Below are 5,833 nucleotides of genomic sequence, written 5' to 3' on the forward strand. Positions count from 1 at the left end.
ACATTCTAATATAAAAATCAACAAAATGGAGGCTTAGTTAATTAAAGGGGGGACTCTCATATAATACTTCACACTTGAAAGGGAAGCGGTCCTTGTTTCTTCCTCTTCTTCCCTCTTCACTCTCTCCCTTTAATTTACTCTTTTTCTTTTTTTTTTTCCCACCAATAATGTCCTTTTATATATACTTTTTTATCTTTACATTCTTAATTTCAGACGAATTTTTCAATTAATATATTTATGGCTATAAATTGAACGCAAAAGAAATACTATGATGACTTTTTATCCGGTGGAAATGACGACGATAACCTTATTCTGTCTTACATAATACTAAGAAATATTACTCAACATAATAATGGTTGGAATTACAGGTCAAAGAAGGTACCTATACTGGCGTTTTCTGCTAAAATGATGATTTCTATGAGATTTAGCTACGCCTTTGCTTTGTATATATGATAATAAAATGCCAATTCTTCTCTTCTTTTCTTTTCGCTTTTAGAAAATTAAATTAAAATTCATTAATTAATAGTATGTAATACTCATTTCTTGTAAACAAAAAGCTTATGATTACCAATAATGTTGTACATAGAAAAACAAAACAAAATTAGTCTATGCCTTAATTATGAAAATGAAAATAATTTGAACTTCTCTCCTATATTCGTGATTCATGATAACCTTTAAATAATTCGTGATTAATGTATGGTGTTATAATTATTATTAGGAAATGACCACACTGCCATCATCAGCAAGTATTGGCTTATATTGTAATTTGAACACGTCCTTTGGCAACCAACGCAAACTACGGAATAAAATATAAAGATAAGGTGAGTACAAAGTCATCTCAATAATCCAAACTACCACCACCCTTTTTGATATCCGGAAATGACTAAAATACCCCCTGATAATCATTGTGGTTGGCTCTTAGCCCCCTTAGTTGGTAAGGCCAATTTGGTAAAAAATTTCTTCCATGAGTGAAGTTAAGATTTGAGAAATAAGGAATACTAAACGGTGTGGATGGATGGCACGTGCGAGTGGATGGGCAAAATAGACAAGTTAGGTTTGTGTGGGCGAAATAGGGTCTGAAAAGAACCCATAACCGCTTTAAGGTTTGGCACTGTCACCCTTACCCATCTTCATTTTTTTCCCTTTTAGTATACCCTTGCATTTTTACAGGTGTTTCTTATGTTTCTCCTTCTTTTACTTACATTTACTTATTATGATCATCACCTTATATCTTGTTTTTTACCTTCTATATATATATATATAACTTGACAGTAACCTTGAACTTCTATCCCTATGTGGCTGCTTGCTATGTATATTAAGCTTATGTTTTCTGCCAATTAACATGTCTTACCCAAAGATTGTACGATAAAAAAAAAAAAGACTCATTAGCTTTTTTTATTTCTTTTTATAAGGGTTAAACAATAAAAAATGCACTTAAATTCTTTTAATATTGAAAAAAATATTTTTAAATTTTATTATCGATAAAAAATCATTCAAATTACTTAAAAACATGACAAAAATGTTTAAATAGAATATTTTTGTTATGTTTTAAAATTATTTGAGTGTGTTTTTTTATAACAAAATTCGAAAATATTCTTACCAATAACAAAATAATTCGAATGTATTTTTTATAGTTTATCCTTTTACACGTGTCATTTTCTATACTGCGAGGAAAGCTAAGCTAGCATGTAACGTTCACATACATTTGTGGTGGTTTAATTTTCTACGATATCATAATTAAATTGTATTAAAAGCATGTACTAGTTTAAGGAAATTAAGACCTACTAATAACGTTTCCGGTGTGAGAAATTTAAAAACAAGTATACAAAATTTCTTTTTTTAATTATTATTCATGCTGTTGCTTCTGTATTTGGTTTATTGAAACATATGGCATGTATTATTTAGTGTATATATATACAAGCTAAGCTCTAGTTTGACTTTGTAATAGCAATAACAATATCATCACTGTATTTGTGTAATGTTGATGCACACTCCTTTTGATGCTTATAAGCAGCCCCACTCAATCAAAACATAATAAAAAAGACATAAAATAGTGTAATGACTCCCATCAATATAATTTTTTATATATGGGAAACGTGTTTCAATTTTGGTGTGAAAATAATATTTTTATTTTTAAATAATTTTTTGATACTAAAGTTTTTTAAAAGATATTAAATTAATAGCCTAGAACATTTTTTATGAACTATTTCAAAGTTTTACAGGTATAAAAAAGTAAATGACCTGTTTAGTCATTATCGAATAAGTGAAATAAAGAAAAACTGTTCATGTCAAGCTATATACAGAAATGAATTTATACTATATTAATCTTTTGCCTTTTTCTTTTTATACGAATCGAAGCATTTAATTCCTACATTTTACCTATCTACAGAAAACTAACCTATCATGTTTTTTCCGTCAAATAATTTAGGAAAAAGGAAAATAAAATATGAAAGTTGATGCCCGATAGATAACAACTAATATAATATTTTATTAACTGGAGACATGTTTCCACGTTGGTGCCAAAGGAAAAGGGCCATCAATTTTCTTTTATTACTGGCATAAGCAGTTAGGGTGCGCATGCATGTGCCGATTTGCCTTGTGCAAATATGTGATGTTGCCACCCATATTAACATTCATGCAACCCAATACATAGTTTCCCACGGCACTTGCTAACCATTTCTCATCTCCATTTTCCGTTCAGAGACTCAAGCTAAGAACCTACGTGATTAAGGAAAATAATTATAATTCCATGTATATAACGGTGAAAATTCATGTTATGTAGTAAACTACTTAATGTGAAATTGATTGTTGAGAATCATTAGATGACAATTTAGTCAAACTTATCAAATTATACATAAAGTTAACTATACCTAAATTCTGCAACTTTACCTAAATTCTGCACTATATAATAATGTAATTGATTAAATAAATGGTGAAAACTTAAGTAAAGTCATTTTTAAAATAATAATTTTTTTTCTTTTCAGAAAAAAAATAAAAGAGTTTTCTTTTTTAAATACGGAGTTTATTTGTAGACTAATTTTTTTGTTATGAAAGTAGAAGTGGTGATATACTTTAATATTGTAATTTTTGGTGTTTTTTAAAACAGTAGAAAGTGAATCCGATTTCTGTACCTCAAATTTTTTATTTTTTTTTTAACCACAAATCGGACGGTCCGATTTGTGTACCTCTCACAAATCGGACGGTCCGATTTCTATACTTCTAATAAATCAGACGGTCCAATTTTTACTTTTCTAATTAAACTATTCCATATTTGAGTATAACACCCGAACAATTCATATTTTAAAAAAACATCACTACCACTCCAATATTAAAAATAAAAAATTCTTATTTGTAAGGTCTTTAATTATAACTTACTAATTTGCAAACTCCACGTCATGTTTTATTACGACTTGTTACTGGCAAGAAGATTTTTAAGAGATTTAAAAATAATATGATGGAAAACTCGTTAAGAGACAAGACAATGAATTATAAACAAATGTCATTGCAAGTAAGAACGAAATTAGATAATTTGATCCTGGACGATATTGTTTATATATACATATAGGATTTAATTAAAGTCATTGACGTGTGCAAAAAGCTTTAAATAATATTGCATTGGTGTATGTTAGACTACCATTAGTTTGAATAATGATAATAATAATAATATTATAATAATACAACATAAACACTAACAACTATGGTTAGCATTACCCAAGCCTAGTTTCATTGATGTAAGGCTAAACTATAAATATCAAATTAACAATAAAACTTGACTTTATTTGTTTATTTCCTTGAAATACAAGTAGTAGCTAGTAGTATTTAAATTAAAATTTGCTAGATAGAGAACAATCTGGGAATGCCTGAACCTAAGTTGGGACTCATAAAACACTTTCCAATTTGTAAGCACAATGGACAGCTCAACCTTATTCATCTTTTGGGTTTGGGAGTGTCACGTGATTCCCACCCCCCTTTCACACGTGTGTTTGCTCCTTTCTTTGAGTCCCATTAATTATTTCATCATTGCAAGGACCTAATTATCCCCTTAATTAGTTTCTACTCCGCTCACGTGACAAAGTCGGCTACGCACGTGTCGTTAATTTATGCGTGTGTTAGCATCAGTTTATTAACATTTATTTTAATTTAATTCGTCATCTATCCTTCACTTACCTTTTCTTCTTTTTCGAGTTTTGTTTTGTTAGTACTTTTAATATTCACGTTCTGAGTTGCAAGTGCCGCACTACTTTGGGAAAGTTAGAAGGAACACTAGCCACCCCTTTTGTTTTAGGTGGTGGTTAATAATCTTTTAAAGCGTAAAGGCCAACACACAACATTGTGTTATACCACTTTGCCTTTTTGGCATCACTATACGTAACAGCCAAATAATCGCCATATATGGTTGGCATGCTTATTAATTTTCAAAAATAATAATAACACTCAAAATTGCTTCCTCTTATTCATTATTCATGTTAACCCCATTTTGTCTCAGTAAGTATTTTTGTATAAAAAATCATTCTTTAGTTAGTCTAAACAAAATAACATAAAAAATTAATTACCTAATATTTTTCTACAATTCTTATAGAAGTTGGACGAAAATATACCCGAATCTTAGTAAGTGTTATAGATTATTTAATTGATGTAGATTAACCAGCATCAATCAATTGACATACACACATATCATGCAATGTATGAGTGCCGTTATCACTATATGAAATAATAAGAAGGGTGTGGGTGTGGGACCAAAAGCTGCCACATTTTCAAGCACATTCTGATAGCGCTGTCTTGTAATTTCACAGCACGAGCTTAATGGATTTCATAATGTGTGTTATGATAGATGGTGTTTTGAGAATGATAGCTAGCAACTGACATGGGAAACATCAATGTTACTATATGATAATGTGATTATTATTTGGAGAAGTTTGATGGCAGCTTCGCATTATATATATATATATTTATTATTACATGATTTGTCAAATAGCTAGCTAGGTAGGTCTCCTTTTAATTACAAGCTAATAAGGCCGCATTTTATTTATATATACTTTATGATTAGGTGCGTCCATATATATGCATGTTATATTGTTTTATCATCAACTTTGATTTGGTGAAACATTATTGATTCTTGTTGCTACACGTATTGATTAATTTTGTGCACCTTGCAATAATCAGATTAGTGCTTTAACTTTTCTGGTTCATTTTTTTCCACTACTTCTTTTCCCTTCAGCAATAAATAATCAAGAAAAAAAAATATTTCTAGTAGTTGCAATTATTACACGCTAATTGAGGCCAACCGAAATAAGAAAACTACGGAAGCTATCAATTTTCCTTTTACTAATTGATTCGAGGAACATTCGTTTAAACAATCATGATGTGCTGGATTCTTTTTAGTTTATATATTAAGAGATCCCTTTAAATAAAATGATAATGATTTTGAAGGAGCTAGCTGGAAGAAGCTAAGATGGTGTGTTGTTTTTAATTTACACAAGTAATGAATGCGACAAAATAAAATAAGTAAATAATGGTGGGGAAGAATGTGAAGCCATCATTTTACATCTGACACTAAATATTATTATATCATATTATTAGCTTCTTCTTGTTGGTACGTTAAAATATAGAGATGACGTCACCAATTTGCTTCTAAGATTATTATACTGTTCCATATCCATGCATCTTCCTCAATATAATCCCCTTTCTCTTTCTCCATACACGCACGTTAAATCTTGTGTCATTCAACAACTAATCTAGTTTGGTTTAGACAAATGGACCGAATCAAATTGAATTTTGGTTTAGACAAATCTAATTTTTGTTATAAATATATGATGTAAGTTCAAGTCTATTA

This window comes from Arachis ipaensis, chromosome B05 (genome assembly GCF_000816755.2).
Source record: "Arachis ipaensis cultivar K30076 chromosome B05, Araip1.1, whole genome shotgun sequence".
Taxonomy (NCBI): domain Eukaryota; kingdom Viridiplantae; phylum Streptophyta; class Magnoliopsida; order Fabales; family Fabaceae; genus Arachis; species Arachis ipaensis.